The following is a 19,529-nucleotide window of genomic DNA, read 5'->3' as shown; positions in this document are numbered from 1 at the left end:
CAAGGAGAATAAACGAGCGGAAAACTTTAAATTACCACTGTTAGTACCATGTAGTAGTATATCGATGTATAATTTTTCCTAGGAATAAATAATAGCAGTGTTAATTAAAAATGGACGTAAGCAAATATCGTTTGAATTTATGAAAATGAATTATCGGGTTTTGTATATTTGTAATTTAAGAACAATTAATTGCTTAAATATTAACTAGAATTTATAGTCAACTATATTTAATGAAATATTATGATTTATAATTATTTAGTTGTAATCTTATGCTAAGTTAAGGCGTTATAAAATGAAAGAGGGTGGCAAGTGTATGCGAATCATATTCACGAAATAGAAAATTCAAACAGCATAATGTAGAATAACAGAGAATATAATTAAAATGTATAATGCATAATATAATAGAAGTATAGTAATGTAGAATGTATTATTTTCATAATGAGCTTATTAAAACTGGAATTTATAAACGAGATGTAAAAATGTTAGTTGCAAAAACTTATTAATTTCTTCTTTCGGGTGAAATTTTCATTAAAAAAAAAAAAAAAAAAGAAAAAAAACCAAAAGAAAAAAAAAGAAGAAAAAACCAAAAGAAAAAAAAAAAGAACAATGAAGAAAAAGGAAGAAAAAGGAAGAAGATGATGAAGAAGGATGGAAATCCGAGAAAACATGCATGAAACTACGGAAAACACGACAATAAGCAAACAGTTAAGAGGACGTAGCATATATTATTTGGTACATTAACTAAATAACAAAGTACACGAGACGTTGAAATTTAACTGTGGATACACTTGTATGACGAATAGCCAACGCTAAAGTCAACACTTCAACCTGTTTGAAGCAACTGTTTTTACTTTATTTTATTTTATTTATTTTGTTTTTGTTTTTGTTTTTGTTTTTGTTTTTGTTTTTTTTTGTTTCTTTGTTGAAAAATAACGAATTCTTGGTACCTTGCGAGCTACTTCTTCTATTTTCTCCAGAGGCAACACAAATTGGTACGAATGTAAAGTGGCTGTGCGGTAGGGGTGAGGGATTTCGGGGTGCGGGAGGAGAAAAGAACGGTGGTATCCATGTGCTCGGCAGTGGGAAAGTTGCTCGACTGTAGCCGTGTTTCGAGCTTGCGCTCGCTTGCAAGCTGTGTTACAAGCTCGTTATTCACAAATGGCATTTAAAAAGTGGCCAAAAAGAAGGATGAACAAAAATAATCTACGCGGGCTGCTTACGGCTCTCGAGCTTTCGTTATATTCATCCATGTAGCAGGAGATTTGTCCGTTTTAATTTCTTGCCGGACTGAGCACTTCGTAGTTTGTATATGTGCGAGTATTGGCATGCGCGGAAATTTGGTATTTTTCAATTTTTTGTTATTTGTTCATCGCCTCGCTCGTTGATATTGCAACTGCCACTGCCATGTTCGCAATGCAGTTTAACGTTGACTCGCGAAAAAATACTTGCATCACTCTCTCGCTGTCCATGTAAGTTTCGTGAACGAGCGCGATCATTTATTTAAGACATTCAAGGAAATTTATGCACTTGTAGAAACAACGGCCCCGCGAAAATTAAAAACACCAATGGTAATTCAACGAAATGGAATTATTTTGAGATTTCGTCTTGCGTAATACATTAAGTAAATATTTCCTTTAAGCTTCTTAAAGTTGCTTGTAATCGTGTAATTATTCAAACTATCATATTCAATTGCATTTACTATATTTCTTAAAAAAATTTATTACAAAAAAGTAGAGTAATACAAATGCAATATTAATTTCAAGTTAGATTACTTGGGAGGATATAAATTATGACGATTAAATAGAATTTTATTTATAAAAAGGCTTAATTAAAAATGTTCAACAGCTTATTAATTATCTCTGTAATTGATTATTCTTTCATTTTCTTAATTCATCAATGTATATCTCGTCTATCTTTTCATTATTATAATAACATTTCATGGAAATATACAAAAGTCTAATGTAGTTTTTAAAAATTTTCAATTAATATTACATTTTATTAACGAAAAATTTCACCTATTAAACAGACAAAACTATTTCATTTGTCATTGAATATTTTGTAGTTAAAGCAATAGTGAGCTGAAAATATTTTAGTTCAAAGCCAAATAGAAATACGATTTTATAGCCATTTGTGTTCCAAAGCGAAGGTTTTAAAATTAAAAATTTTAATGTCATAGCGTTGCTATAACCGCTAAAAATTTTATAGAAATTTTTGTTAAATTTTTATAATTCTACCACTCAATTTTACCCAATACAATTCAGAAGAAATATGAATTATAAAATGACTGGGTACTTAATACTATTATTTTTTTTTTTTTTAAATCTGCAAATCGAACATTGTCGTATTTATTTAAGAAACGAGTATTACTTTCTCCAATTGTAGCCACTTAACAACATTACAACCATTTGTTTGCTTTAACGTAAAATGATCGAATGTATTAGTATCGAGGATTATTGTATTTAAAATTTTCATATAGGAAATCCATTATGTTAATTATGAAGAGTAATTTATAAGAAGCAGCACTTTTACGAAATATTCACTACTTCTATCAATTCCCATTATTGGTCATTCTCCAAATATATGAAAATATATCAAAATACGGACTCTTGAACATTCAAAAGTGTTGATAGAGTCTGTAAGTTAAAATCATCATAAATAAAACGGTACGTTCGCTTTCTCATTGGACCAATAATTTTGATTTTCAAAAAGTACGAGGAGACATTTAAAAGCTTTTGTATGTAGTTAAAAAGGTATCCCCTATTGCAATACCTGAAATGCTTTCATTCTGCTTTTTGCGAAAATCCAATTGGAAGCTGTTTCGACACTAAAAAAACCTATCTTAAAATTTATTCTCCTCTCTCTCTCTCTCTCTCTCTCTCTCTCTCTCTCTTCATTACAAGATAATGTAGAAAACAGAATATTATAGCGCTATTGGCTTAATAATTATAAAATAATTAGGCGAAAAGTATTTGAGAGAAATTTATGCGTACATACTCTTACTTAAAACACATTTGCCGAGTATAACTAATTTTATTATATAAAAATTGAAAAATAAAATTGTGTCTAAATTCAAATATTTCTCAATCATTTATATCCGTTGAAATTTTATTTGCTACATTTAATAAATTCAATTATTAAATAAACGCTCTGTATTAAAAAAAAAACAAAATTAAATTCTAAAATATTTTCTTTCTATTTTATAAATAGATTGCTCGTGATATTGCCATTCCTTAAAAATCCATCGATTCCTTTGAAAATAATTATAAACATGCTTTGATTTTTTCACTATGTACGCTATTTTTAGGGAGCAAAAATTTTTTATTACTTTGATATAAGCTCGTTCCTTCGACTGTTGCAAATATTAATTCTTCCTTAATATTAATTTAACCACCACCACTCAAGTACTTTATACCAAACAAACAATCTTCTTTATTCGACAAGAATTAAGTAAAAGAATCTTATCCATTTTATCCATCGTCCAATAATGTTCTCGAAAGTTAAATCGGCGGTAATAAAAATTTTTAATACTTTGTCAATCTATAGGATATTCGAAGGGTCTTTGGTGTCACTCATCTAAATGCAAATCAGAATAACCAGGATTATTAAACAAACATGGATACGTGTGCATTTATATATTAGATGGATTCATCGTGGCGACAATACGTAAGAAATTTTTTTCCCAATCTTTAATAAAGCGCGTTTCAAATTTTATCGTATAACATACATGGAAAAATTACAAATGTTCTGGTTTAAATTCCTGTTAAAAAAATTAAAAAATAATAAAACACTACCGTCCCTTTAAATTTAATATATTTTTTGACGAATAATTTGTTGAATGAAGTCATGAAGCCATCGTGTATGAGAAATGATGGAAAATCATATTAAAAAATATATGGTAATGCCCAGTTTTTAATAGAGTCTAGCCATTGACAACTTAAAGTCAATAAAAAAAAAAAAAAAAAAAAGGAAAAAAAAAATAACGTAAAACGTTGTTGCCACTGTGGTGAAGTTACTATTATTTTTAACGTATTTCCTTTTGCGTTTTCTTTTGTTTTTTTTTTTTTTTTTTGTAATTTTTGAATTGTTTTAATCTCGAAATAGCTCTCTTACTATTGTATAAATGGTAATTTTTAAAAAGAATTTGTGATGTTGAAAAGCATTTATATCCGATGTATTTCTACGCGTAAATAAATCTTTGGAAATTCCTTACGTTTTACGACAACGAGCAAGCGAGACAAAACAATACTTACTCTTTATAGCTGTCAAACAATATTCAACTGGTTTATCGTGAAAAAGGTAGTAATTCGCCGTAGTCGCCAATTACTGCTGGGAGCTTATAGCCTTTGATTCGACTCTGACACGATCATTCCCATGAAAAGCAATAAAAATGACTAGTGATTGATAGGACGAGGATAAATAGATAATCCAGCGGTAAAAGCTAATAGTTTACAAAATGGTCCCCGCAAATGAAGCTCTCAAATGTCATGGGCGAGCTCGTGGAGAGGAGCTGCAGAGGCTAGCGCGTGCCTTGGAAAACTCGGTAGTCACGCAGTCGATAACACGTCGATAAAGCTTCGCTAAGAGATCGTAGGCAGATGAGAGGAAGGGGGAGTGGGGGTAGTGGGGGAGTGGGGGAGTGTGGGGGAGAGGGGGGGGGGGTGAAAGTATTAGAGTGCCGAAAAAAAAGCAGTTACCTGACGAGGCGCATAAAAGCTACGGCGGGATCGTTTGAGTGACAGGCTGAAAAGGGTGTTGCGGTGGGCGCCGCATATCCGACGTCAAAATGAGGTGGAGAAGCTCGCGAGAGGGAATGGTACTTGCACAACGGAAACTTGGCCAATTTCTATTTAGCTCGATGGGTACCCTTCGCAGCACGACATTCTTTCCTCGAGTAGTGGTTTTTAGAAAGTTTTATAAGTTCTCGACGTCTTGGTGGAGCGCTGAATACGTTAATCAGTCTTACTCGCATCTTTCCATTTCGTAAAAATTGAATCACAGAGCATATCAAACACTACGGCAGTGGAAATTTTATTATATTGATATTTCCATCGTTTATCTCGCTCGAAGGACCTTGGATACCCATCGCCACTAACTTCTGACTTTAATAAGTGCAAGCAACTTTATATCTCGGAGCTTTATCAATCTTTGGCATTATCATTTAGTTAGTTTTTTTATTTTTTTATTTTTTGCATTGTTAATGTATCGCGGGGGGTTCAATGCAAGGGAAGGAGGAGAGTAAAATGAAACGTCGCTGCTTTTTTCATTTATCAAGTAGATCGCTCTATAATGAACATATGTGAGACTTTGTTTACATTCACAAAGAGGAGACGTAACAGAGAATTGCCTTTCTCTTTCCATAATTTTCGACATTTTTCGAGCGGTTTCGAGGCCTTCACGAATCCTTCGATTGCGCTACAAACAAAGTGAATACTCGATGAATAGGTTAAAAGTTGAAAATTCGCATTGATCTTACAAGATCTTGGAGTCACGTCCAGCGATTGATAAAGAGATTCTTTACATAATTGTCCGTAAAAGTTAATGCGAGATCGTGGATAATACTTTTTTCTTTTGCCTTTTCATCGATCTCAAGTGGCGCCAAAGTTCCGTTTGCAACGATGTTAAATAATCATGATTGCGTGGCTGCGTTAACAATATTTTTCGATTAAAATTGCTCTCGCATAATATATCGTTTTAATAATATAACAAATAATCCGTACAATTTTGATTTCATTTTCCGCCCTTTCTTTTGATTATTAGTATTAATTATATGGCGCAGTACGATATCAAATTTATAAATTAATTATTGTATATGTATCGCGTTAACTTGATAATAAACTATTAAAATATAAATGAACTTGAATGAAATAACGTTTCTGCGGAACATACATTATAATAATAAGCTTTCGATATTTCATTCGACTATTTAATGGAAATTCGTGTTACATTATCTTTATTATTATCTGGCGCCGAATAAGAAAATTTTAATTAATGCATCGCCGCCTGCAAAGGATATTAATTAACAAATTTTGAAAAAAAAAAAAAAAAAAGAAAGAAAAAGAAAGAATAAAAGAACATATGAATAACGATAGTTGATAGTAAATTGTATATTTATCTACTTTCCGAGTACTATTATGTCTCATAAAGAAAGTAATAAAGTAAAGTTCCGTGGTTTGACGTAAATCGTGAATGTCACAAGCACTTCATCAGCCTGGAAATTTTGACCGGAAAGTAAGTCCCGACGATACATCGCATGCATCCCCATGCGTCCATATCCCCTCCATTACCATATCAACTGCAATCAGGTGCCACAGGTACATACAGGTATGCCAAATCGACGGTAAAAACGTGGACTTGGCTGCTGCAGTCGTCCCGACAGTTATTCTCACTGGAATAATAATTCGTACGTGTCGGTTACACGCTCGCGCCTCTCGTTCCGAAAATTATTTCCGCACGCTCATTCTCACTCCCCCCCCCCCCCGCCCGCCCACCCACCCACCCAATACGTACACGCAAAAGTAATTGCGACGAAGAGCGATACAAAGAAAAATGATCGAGCGCAGTAACAGGGGAGTTCGTAAGCGTCGTCGAGTCGTCGTTGCGACGATTCTCCAACGAGCGATTGAGTCACCTCGTCTTTAGGAATCTCATCACGGGGGAACCTCTTTCTTTGATCCCTTTGAGCTGCTCCATCGAACCTCAAGTGTCCCGTATTCATTGAACCCCCGGTGCTACTCGATCCTACGTACGATGATTCATTTTGCATCAATCTGTGTCTTGATAAGAGCGAACTCGACCATCGACATACGTAAAAAGTGCATTAACCGTGCGATATATAATATTGACGTCGGTTGGTCTGCTTCGCTACATTGGCTCGAGTCAATCGAGTTGAACAATTAGCTTATCATTGATCGATGGTCAAGCAAGTCAACCTCGATGGTACGATTCAGGATCTAGTTGGAAATTCTTACCGGAGAGTGGTGTGATCGATGAGCGATTCCGTACTTCCGTTTAGTAGCTTCCGTGCCACTATAATAAAATATAATGCGCTGAAGGTATTTATAAAATTACCGCGAGTTTTTTGTTTTCCGAGGGATTTTTCTTGGTAACGGCGACGGGAGGAGAGAAATTGCTGTATCGTAAAAAGTTAAGCAACAGACGGAGGGATCGTGGCTCTCCGTAGTTGCCGATTAACAGCAAAAATCTCCTATAAAAATTCTACATCTACTTTGGGGTAGAGGGGATTCTCGCTTTTATGTAAAGTCCTGTAATCCCTCGATCATTAGAATTATCATTATTTTTTACGATGATGGATCGCCTGATCGGGTGACAGATGGGTTTGTTTCAATTCTAGAGAACGAATGGGACCATATTGGCGGAATATCTGAAAATTATTTGTTTTTTGTTTGCACGTCGAGTCTCCATTTTTTCCAATAAAACGTCGAGAATATCCTAGAGAGTGTCGAAGCAAGTATATTCAAGCTTTCACACGGCCTACTCCTTTCATTAAATTTCAAAAATATAGAGTCATCCAGCTGCCAATACTTTTGTCTAGATAATATTTTAATTTGTCACGATGATCGAACTTGGATTGTCGAATAATTAATCGTACAAGCCGCCATTTGTTTTCACAAGTCTTACCCGTAATACTCTTATCGAGCCAATATCGCGAGAACTTTGAAAGTTTCCTTAAGCGTCATTTTTCCAATAATATCTCTTCTTTGATAAATAAACCGTCTTCGATTAGGCCATGAGCCGATATAATCCTTACGATTATCAATATTATTAATTCAACCTTAGGCCTTGGGAATCTGTCTCGCGTTACAACCGCCATGCCACATAGTATTATCGAATCATTGGAGCATATAGAGAGGTAAATAATACAAAAATGCATTAGCTCAATGAGGATTATTAATTTTTCGATTAAAGCAGCCGTTCTAGCTATCAATTTAATCGCTATATCCTTTTCCACGGAGGGCAAATTTATTTCTGAACGATATACACTATTTTTCCATACATATAGAATAGTAAAGTTTTTCTCAACAAATTTTCATCTTTCTCATCTTTATTAATTTTCTTAATATTATCACAATGATTATTGTCATAATGAAGGTATTGACGATAGAAATGTAGTTGCAAGCTTTATAAGCCATTATACACGAAAGTTCTAAAAGTGAATGCTTCGATTCTTTAATAGAGTATAAAAATATTTTTAATAGATGCCTAAAACATTATGCCTTTCCAGCCATAATAAACCCTTGGCTGCTCTGAACGAATTTTATGGATTTTAATCTGCCCTATATATATGAAAATAAAATACTAAATAACAAACTAAACTCAAGGTGTTTGATATAATGCAGAAGAAAGATAAAAAGAAAAAAGAAAAAAAGGAAAGACGAAAAAAAGGATGAAAAATGGCAGCTATATGGTTAAAACGGATTCATTCGATCGATTGCCAATTAGTCAAACGTAAAAATGGAAGACATAAATAGGATTAATCAATAATTCCTGTGGCAAATGACAATTGAAAAGACTTGGCAATCGAATGAAATCCAATATTAATGCCGTTTTTCCACTCAATCCTTCTCATTTCTTTTCTTGACTGAATGCCCATCCCCACGTACAACGTTACAGATGTTTTGTATCCAAACATTGCCACGCGCCCTTATAAAATACCCAAGAATGCATAATTACAACTGTCGCTTTAACAACGGAACGACGAGAGTATGCAAAATTACAACAGCTTAGCCAGCTTTAATACAATATACCCGTTTAGCCAATCACGTAGGATGCGCCTTAATAAAGGGGGAATTGAATAATAAGTATATTATCGCCAAGAGGAAACGCGAAGAGGAAGGCCGAAGGCTCAAAATCTGTTGGGTACTAGTAAATTTTATAAACCTCCCGCCACAGGGATAATAATAACGAAGTTAACTAATGAATCTACCTGGCGCTAGAAAGATCATAATGAAAAAAAGATGTTACTCAAGTTTGTTCTTCCTTTATTTAAGAATTCAATGAAACCAGACGGGGGGAGGGGCGGCGGCAGGTGGATTATAGAAGGAAAGTAGCTCGCAAGCTATGAGAATACTACTTAAAAATTACGCAAGAGCGAATGAGAAATAGAGAGCACCGCAATTATTCTTCGCCGTGGGAATATGTTCTTCGTTTTTGAGGAATTCGCAGCTCATAATAGAGGTCATTATCTCATAAGGGTCGACCTCGCGAGCAGTCGTATCAGGAACGAGGTAGAGGTAACCGGGGAACCCTTCCTATCGATTCTTACCCTCGCTCTCTCTCTTTCTCTCTCTCTCTCTCTCTCTCTCTCTCTCTCTCTCTCTCTCTCTCTCTCTCTCTTTCGCCTCCCCTCTGCTCTTAACAGTACCACGTCGCCCCTACGTCATCAGGTCTACGGCGGAAGTACTTTTATCTCGCGAACTTCCTTTCAGGAAAGATTTTTCAATGGAATCACCTAACTGTTACTCCCTATTATAACGTCGACCCTCCCGCCGCGCCCAGTCGCCGCTCGCTACGATATAGCCATTCCAATAACGACATTATAAAGCCTCGCTCCGGTCGGAGAAATATTACAGATATATATGTATATATATATATATATATGGCTATTTCTGAATTTTCTCAATGTAGATTGTGCGCGGGATGCCCTATTTTACCCCGAGCCCGATGATGATAAGACGTACGATCGTTGGCCCCGAGCTTTTCCAGCATTTTTACCACGTGCTCCCGCCTCCCTTTCCCCCCTTAAAAAAGAGATTATGCTCGAAAGCGATTTTTTATACTTGGACGTCACGTTGTTCCTCCGCATAAATCTCTCTATGTAATACGAGGGAAATTCATATGTTTAAGGGAATGGCTTTTTTATAATGCATAAGGAAATTTACCGCTATTATGTGTGCAAAGTTTTATTAGATAATGTGTAGGAGAAGGAACAATATAGAACTATAGACAAAAGGCAATGTTTGTTATGTCTTTTTTACGAGCTCTCATCACAGTCAAATAAATATTTTCATTTTTTATATACACAAGTTGGCCTATATTTGTTAAGAGCTTGAACGTTTCTTACACGCTTACTTCTATTGTATTTTATAGATATTTTCGGATGCATTGCTATGTGTACTATGGAAAATCCTACTTGACTGATCGAGTTTATATGCTTAGACGTGCGTATGAGCCGATCCACGCCAAAGAGAATGAAAAATAAATATTGTAATTTTCATCGAAAAAAAAAAAAAAAAAAAAAACCATTGCAAAAATCTTTAAAATATTTTTAAAATTTAAATTAATAACTAAATTGTTCGTAAATACCTTGCTCGAAAAAAGAACAAACGTAATATTAAAAATTTAGTTAAATTATCATAAGAAATATTCGCTTTAATTAAGACAATTTAAATTTTTAATTTACAATTAATTAAAGCGCCTTGCTGTGGTTTTCCTTGTTTTTATCATATAAAATTGGGTAATTTAAAATTTTTTTTTTTAAATATTTAGCCATTAATTTTGTCCCGCATGATTTCTATTGGCTCGCCCGTATTTTCTTTAGAGCAAATCACTATTTTTATATACTATAACTTCTATAAATACGTGAGTTATAAGAATTTTATCCTCAACTTAAATACCAACTCAAGTTTCACAGCTCTTTAATTCTCTTTTCTTTCCAAGCCTTTACCGTACCTTGTATTTATACTATTAACCCCTTTTTTCAACAGACTTATATTGCAAATATCATTAACAAAGAAATTTATGTTAATATTCTTCAGGAAGTACAAAAGTTTCAATCGTTCATTTAATATTACATTACTTAAGTGATTAATGGCAATACTCATTATATATCCATTGCGATTATACAAATTTATAGAAATCTTGCTGGCATAGAGGAAAATTAATAATTTTTAGAAATAATCAGGATAATTAATACTTTAAGACTAAATTTGATATTATCGCTATAACTTATATTAAGATATAACTCATATTATCGTATACTTTATTTTCGGCAATGAAGTTCACTGTGTCCCCAATGTTCACGTTAGCGAAAAAAAAAAACAGAAAATAATCATTTAGCATCGAGGGATTTTTATTTATGAAAAACAGCAGCATCATCAATAACAACAACAATAATAACAACAATCAAATCAAATCGAAAGGAGCCGCGTAATTTCTACGTGTCTGGAAGTCTCTATTAGGTCTCTATCCTCCCTGAATCTCGAAAATTTTCAGATAACAGAAATTAAATTTCACTCTAATTATGACAAGTAGTATTAATGTCCTCGTGCACAGTATATTGAAAGAGTTATAATAACTCAATATTGCTACTACACGTCGCCACAACCTTTCCTCATTTATGAAATATTTCAAAGAATACTATCACCTCCGACATCGCAGATGCCTGTCGTTGCCTCAACCCGAGCATAAAGCTCGATTGATGTAAAATCGTCGGATACTCGACTCGCGAAAGGCCCTTCTTCGAGAAATTCACCACTTGCGCGGGGAAGCCGATGCAAGCTCGGGACGGTGATGCTTTAAGATTGCGCTGAGGCGACGACATTCGCGTGCTTTCCTTGCAAAATCTCCATCAAGATTACAGACACGTTTATGGATGAGGTAGTGAGCGGGCGGCCATGAGACACGCATAACAATTTTTAATGTATCAGGGCCGAGTCACCTGGGGCTGAATTGGCCGCGGGAGGATAGGAGCTAAAGACTTTAGCGGACAGGCTCCGACGCATTTTATACGAGGAAAAATTGGATTAAGAACATTGGAACGCTTGCGTGAATTTCACCTTATTGGAAAATCAAAATAATCCTATTAGCAATTAGCGTTCGTGTTTTACTCCTTTAATCCGATTGCTCGTCTTTAATTTCCATTACTGTTGTTTCCCCGTCCCTTCTCAACGCCATATCGGCGATACACTGCCGATGATAAATATTGAAAAACCAACGCGCCATTACATTCTTCATTGCATTTATCGGTCAAATAAATTGAAGGAAGCAAGATGAAACGCATCCTGTACCATCATACGCACTATCATTTATTCTATCTCATTATTATTATTTACAAGTTAAAATATAAAATAAAAGTAATTTTAATGTTTTTTTTTTTTTTTTTTTTTTATCAAAAGAGTTTACATGAAAGTAAATTGATTATTTTACAAAAAAAAAAAAAAAAAAAAAAAAAAAAAAAAAAAAAAAATTCTACCGAATGTCTACGTCATAACAAATACATTTAATTACTAAACGATAAACTCGTTTCTAATGAATTTTCCTATTATTTGATTGGCTGTAAAGCGAAAACAATGCTCACATCATAAATACAATTACACTATATTCCAATATTTCTCGAATTGGAAGTGCAACCTTAAATTCGACCATAAGTTAGTTCTCTACTGCGACCAACCCATCGTTCATCCTTTACTATTAATTTCGATTATCCATAGTATTCACTGTATCCTAATACGAAAATACAAATCAAATAATGGTAATTCGATAATTTCGTTGAAAAAAGAAAGAAAGAAAGAAAGAAAGAAAGAAAGAAAGAGAGAAAGAAAAAAAATCGTCAGCCACAAGTCCGAGGATTGTACTAGAAAGCAAATAGTAAAAAGGGAGTCGAACGACCGCGATCGGGAAATTTGCTGCTTCATTACCTACTCCTCATTTAAATACAAAGACAATAATTGCAGGTCGTAGGAGAGTCATTGCACGTAATCCCACTCGTATTAACGTCTTCAACTTTTGTTGCTCTCCATAGTTTAATGCGAAAACGTGAGCGAGAATTCCGAGAGAATAATTACGGGTCGCGGGGCTCGCTACCGCCCATGAAAAGTGTCGAGTGCGCGAGGGCGAGCCATGTGCCAAACAAGAACACGATTCTTTTCGCAAGGCGCAACTTTACGCATTCCTCGCACTGGCTTCCCGCTCCTTCTCTCTCATTCTCTCTCATTTCTCACCGGTCCACGCCCCCGCACTCACACACTCTCTTACTCCCGCTCTTAGCGCAGGAACGATAAGAAACATTGGCTCGTTATTTCGTTCCATAGCGAAAAATTACCTTTCCGATCAATCTTTCGTCTTCGTTTCTTCGTCGATTCGGGTATTTTTAGTGACGTTAGACTTTGCCGATCATCGATTCATTATTTTTACCATGGATTTTCAATTTTTCCCGCTTGTACTCGTAGCCGCGTTTCCGCTAAGCTCGTACTGTGCGCGAGGACGATGCGGCTAACGAAGAGCAAACATTGCACCAGGACACGGTCTATTAAACCGACGGCCTCGTCAATAAACGATACTTTCCCGTGCATTATGACATTCAAAGACGGTGAGTCTCAGAGATCGAGCGCGCTTCCCCTGCCCTTCGATCACGGTCTTCCGACCAAAGCAATTAGTACTATCCCCACGCCCTTCGACAATGCAATCCAATATCGATGCGCGCATCGTAATTACGGCTACGGGGCTGAGATCTCTCTCCCTCCCTCACTCCCTCCCTCCCTCCCCCCTCCCATCCCATCAATTTTACCAACCCCTTATATCCTTCCGTCGACCGCGTAATTTCCGAAAACGGGTAATTCCGTGATCCCTTCGTACGGAGGACCAAAGCTCGGTTGCGAGATGGTGATCGACGCGCCTACCGCGATTCGTCCGTTGAAAGGGGAAGCCGAACAGGAGCCAAGCTCCGACAAAGACACCCGTCGTTTCATTAGCGTCAGGATTTCATTCGGCGAGCACTCGCCGCTAGACGTTAACGACGGCCAGAATAGCCACGAGGGCGCGCATACGTACATTCTCGTGCCAGGAGTTATCGGCTCGCATGTTCGCTTCTGTTCCTGTGCCGAGTCGCCGGTGTCCCTCGGCCGTGATCACGTTGTTCGACCGGCGCCTCCTCCTCATCGGCGCCGCGTCATCCCCGAGCTCGTTCGGCTCTCCGGCCAAGCTCGCGTATCCCGGCCCCTTGTCGCTCCTATGTCGCGGGCAGCGGGGATTCGGCGCACACCTGCTGCTGTTCGGCTCGCGTGCAGAACTGACACCACCGACCGCTCGCATCCAGCATCCAGCCGTGGCGGGGAGCACGCGCGAAATTACGGCCGCGCGATACGAGCGCGCACCCTGACGCCGGCGCGGTCAACCCGCGCGGCCCGCCGATCCCACCCCGGGCGCTCGCCCCGTCTCGCTCGCTCGCGCGTATCTCGCGATTACCCGCCCCGGTCGAGCCGCGAGTTTACTCGGACGCCGCCTTCGACGCGCCTGCGTCGCCTCACCATCGTCTCCATTACCTCTCCGACGTCACACCACCAATGCCACCCCCCGACCGACCACCATCGAGAGAACCGCCGCAGTCGCCGAGCCTACGTTATCAGGGAAGGCTCGGGGGAGGCGTGCCATCCGAGTCCTTTGCACAACCCTGCTGGGAGGCCGATTAATTTGTTGGAGGGGCAAGGATCTTCGACTCGCTGACGCTCTTGGCTGTGGACGCGCGCATTTTCACCTGAGATACAGAGAGCCGGAAATCCCGAGGCGCTTAGCTACGAACGCGACGTCTGCGGTTCGACATCCTGTCGCTCCTGTACTAAATTAATATCTACCTTTCTACCATTATAATAATGATTATGACGAACAATAATCATCATCGACGTCTTCCTCGTTCTCGTTATGGCCCCTAGGCATCGTCAGCAGATAAATAATAAAAATGACAATAATTATAATATTCAGACTAGTCTGAGACAAAATTATTTATTATCGACTATATTCCATGTGACTTTTTACTGTAATTTCAACCCTATGACTACGCCATGTTCGTAGGTTCAACTGAAATTATAAATACTTGTGATATCTTTATAAACAATAAATTGGCAAATCGATAATTTTTAATAATTATCATTTTAATAATCATCAATTCGTTATATAATAATTAACAATTATTATATACGTTCATTGCAATATTCTCAAATACGATGACATTATAAACAAAATTTGGTAAACTAAATATAGATATCGAATAATGACATGAGCTAAGCAACTTATTTTGAAAGAGTAAGCATTATTGCGAGGAACTTTAATGAAAAGCTGGGTCTAATTGTTAAATATACTGATAAAATAATGTAATACGTGACATCGAGTATTCTTTTATGCTATTATTATATACGTTTAAAATAATTGTCAATTAATTTTTAAATATGTCGTGTATCCTTTCCAAAATTAATTTCTTTTTACCTTATTATTCTTGTTTTTACATATTATTAGCTTTCTCTACATTTCCAAATATTTTAAAATAATTTTATACAGTATTCGAAAGATTGCATACATACATATTAAACAAGTAGTCGCGCTAATGATCTGGTGGACACTATATATATATATATATATATATATATATATATATATATATATATAGGGTTGCGTTTGTAGATGTGTCTTTGCATGTACTACTCTGAATTCTTCAATTTATTTCCAAAGCAGACTAAATAAATTGCTTTCATTTGATTTTTAATTATTCGTTAAAAATCTTATTTTGAACGTTAATGTTCCGTTGTCTGGGTCCGCTCGTCTCAACTATAATAAAAAGATAATTTTTATAATTACTAGTAAAATAATCTAGCATCCATAGAAAATTCTGAATAAATTAATTACTTTATTTAAGTTCTTTCATAATTATTTTCGTTTAAATAATATAAATAAACAACATATAATATTGATTTTTTTTTTTTTTTTTTTTTTTTTTTTTTTTATAATTTTACATAATTCCGTCAACTAAAATGTATTGTATTAAAAAATATGTATTGTATTGAAATTTATAAAAAAAAATTAAAATAAAAGCATATTAGTTCATCGAACCTTTATTATACATTGTAAGTATTGAAGATCTATACCTGAATTGAGAATATCTATCCCTTTGAAACAGGTATAGTTATTAGAGTTTACAGGCTTATATATTTAATGAAATATTGCCGCTTTGTACCGACATATATTCGAAGAACAATAACATCAACAAGGAGGAGATTTTTATTTTTATTTCAATGAATATCTTTTATATAATATGAAATCTCATTAGCCTTATAATATCTATTTGTTAAAGTAAATTTAATAATTCCTCGAGAAAAAGGGATTTAAAAATTAATTTGGTAGGACAAAACTTTATATTTCATAATATATATGTTTTACAAAAAAGTATAAATTTTTATACCTTACCTTCTTTAAAGCTATTTAATATAATTAAATATATATTTTATAATATACAAAATTAAAAATAATTTATCTATTCAATTACATTGACGTATAAATAGCAAACTTGAAAATTTTTATCTACAATTTATTAAATTACAACTATAGCTGTCAAATTCTAAATCATTAAATAATTTATATATATATATATATATATATATATATATATATATATATAACTATACTATTTTCAAATTTAGTATTTGCTATTGTAAAAAGTAATTCTGTGCCGGTAAATCTGGTCAATATCCTTGGTTTATACATTATAATATAAAATTTTTTTTAGCTATATACAACAGCCCTCTATATCAAAATATAAAAAATATAATCTCCTATGGAAATAAAAAAATATTATTTTATATGTGGGTGTAGTTTTATGTAAAACAATTTATCCTGAATGCATATCATAAAAATGTAATTACTAAATTTATGTCTATTTATTTATACTAAATATGTGTATATATATATATATATATATATATATATATATATATATATACTACTTCAGTAATATAAATATGCTATTGTAATATATTCGTTTATTTATACGTAATGTAAAATCAATTTTTAATACAATCTGATTAATTGTTTTAAAATTCAAAAAAGACTTAAGACCTTTGATTCATCAATAACATCTAATTGAGATATTTAATATATTATTAAATAATTTTTTTGTCTCATTATTGAAGTTTTTAAAATAAATTTTTTTAAACAAATCTTCAGTTGTGAGTTATAAATAAAATAATTATTCTATGCGTAAAATCAAATGTTAATTAAAATAACATAAAATTATGAACTTGTACATATGAGTTAATGTTAAAATCTAATTTATATCTTAAACGACATATTTAGAATTTATTCAAATGTTTTCTAATATGGAGCATATTATTGATCGTTTATGTTGTTTATGATGTTTATTTGAAAATTAGACGATAATATTTATGATTTTTCATTTTAATTAACTGTATAATAATTTTTACATCTACAGTAATATCTTCTTAGATTATATTATTGAAAGAATAAAAAACTTAATTAATAAATATATTATAACACCGTGAAATGAAAACAAATAGCTTGTGCATGTAAAATACATTTTCCAATCATTGATGAATCGATTATTACAAATATATATTTCACTCTTGATTTTTCAGTTGTTCGAAAGGTAAGTAAGACAGAAGATTATTTATCAAGTTCATAATTTTCATAATGTCATAATGATTATTAATATGACTATTATTATCCTCTTTCACTTGAGATAAGAAATTTTAAATATCTATCATTTTTCTCATAAAATATTATATAACTACCAAATGCATTTGAAAAATTATTATAACCAAATGTTAACAAAAAGGTACGATACTAATGAGTATTTGAACATTTTTATGTTGGCATATATATTTGTTTTAGCCTCGGGTGATCTTTTCTCATTCATTATCTGTATTCCTTCAAAAGAAAAATACGTCATTAAAGTTTATTTCCACATTAATCTAGTATTTTTAATATCATTTATTGTCTACAGAACAAAATTTTACATTTTATTAAACATATTTGTCCTACCCACCTAATTTTTTTATTGTCCATTAGTTAATATACAACTCCATATCAGTTAGTCAATAGATATATCTATTCTCATTAAATATATAACATTGTTTTGCCTAGTATAAAATTTAGATTGAACATTACAATTCAGACAAGCGAAAAGCCGACTGCTCGCTGCGTGAAAATTTGTCGCAAACAAATTGATAATCAATCAACGAATCTCCCCGTGAAACTCCACAACAAACACGCACGCCATAACACATGTTCACCTTCACTTAACCGTACATTCACGCGTGCACCCATAGCGAATAATGTTTACCTTTCACGTAAGTGAAGCCTCGCATGCACGTTCGCAGATTGGCTAAACCACGATCTACCTCCACTGATCGCCCAAGCAGGGCAAAAGCAAAAGGCTGTTAAAGCTTCGTCCGTGCCGAAACTAGAGACACATGCAGGCATTTCCCATCCCTCCCCCCTCCCCCTCCACCTCCTGCTTTGTCATCACCGCTCGCTTTCACGGCTCCATATACGCAGCCAGCGAGCGATAATTCAGGACCAATTTCGGCCACCTCGCTACTCGCACAAGCGACGGTAGCAGCGATTCTCCACACGCGAAACACATTTCGCACTGTGTCAGTGATACTTCCGTAATCTCCACTCGTGGATATAGCTATATAGATAGATCCGCGAGGATGGAGGATGGAGGTGTATGAGTGGAGGACGGGTGGAAATCTCGAGAGGCCCTTATCAATAGGTCACAGATATGCCTCCCGATATAACAGTCCAGCTGCGCGTGAATGCGCACATAACTGAGGCGCGATTCGCTTCTGGTAATAAAGCGATAAGAGATGGTTGACTATAAAGGGCCTGTTGGACTTCAAATTGTACAATCAATTGTATAGACCCTACCCTTCTGAAATCTGATTTATTTAAAGTATATTCGGCAGAATTACTTATTAACGAAAAGTCATGTGTATGGATGGTACTAGTTATTGGTGCTTATGTCGACGAATATACGAGAACATGTGTTCCGTGAAAATAATCAAAACTAATTACAAGTAATCCATGCATATGGTGGTGGTACAATTACTAATATTGGGATTTGTATTATGATTTTGAAGCAATTTAGAAGCAATGCAGAAAATTATAATTAACATAAACACTTTTACATTTATGAAGAATATAAAGAATGCCAAATCAATGATTAGAGAAAATTAATTAATTAATCAAAGAATTAATTTCTAACGGACAGATGTCTCAATAGAATAGCTAAAACTATTGTATCTATTCGTAATTTTAATCCAAAATAATTTTTAATAATAATTATTTATATGAAATTAACTGTAGGATGGAAGGTAAGAGAATAGGCCACCCCCAGGACAGAAGTAGTGAGGGTAACGAACCACCAGATGGCTAAACCCCCATGCGGTTTAATACGGATGTCCCCCGCTAGTGGTTGCAAAGGCAGCGATAAGCTGTATGAAGGTGAATCCTTATGTATCCTGTCCTTATATATCTCCGCTGTCCACCACCCCCCCTTTCAACCTTCCCATCCCCTCACCATCCCCTCCCCTCCCCTCCCCCTAACCCACCATCCTCGCCACCGTCATCCCCATGAACCTTGGAGGTCAGCCTATAAAACAGACTGGCAGTGCGAAGAGTTTCGTAAGAGATGAAGAAAGGAGTAAAGGACGAAAAGCCAGAGTGTGCACAACTTTATTTCATATAGTCCTCGTCACAGCTATTTATACATCTACTAAAATATT

General features: G+C 34.9%; 1 protein-coding gene across 1 annotated transcript in view; it reads right to left on the bottom strand.

Annotated features, from left to right (window-relative positions):
• The window catches only part of LOC105365481 (Down syndrome cell adhesion molecule-like protein Dscam2), a 168,852-nt gene extending 154,812 nt beyond the window's left edge, over positions 1-14,040 (bottom strand). Inside the window, exon 1 of the mRNA XM_011503657.1 lies at positions 13,789-14,040. The gene's annotated coding sequence lies outside the window, so the exon portion shown is untranslated. The remainder of the gene's footprint in view (positions 1-13,788) is intronic.
• Positions 14,041-19,529: the final 5,489 nt, after the last annotated feature.

This window comes from Ceratosolen solmsi, unplaced genomic scaffold (assembly GCF_000503995.2).
Source record: "Ceratosolen solmsi marchali unplaced genomic scaffold, CerSol_1.0 scaffold8, whole genome shotgun sequence".
In the NCBI taxonomy this organism is placed as follows: Eukaryota; Metazoa; Arthropoda; class Insecta; order Hymenoptera; family Agaonidae; genus Ceratosolen; species Ceratosolen solmsi.
This window is presented reverse-complemented; position numbering and strand designations above follow the sequence as displayed.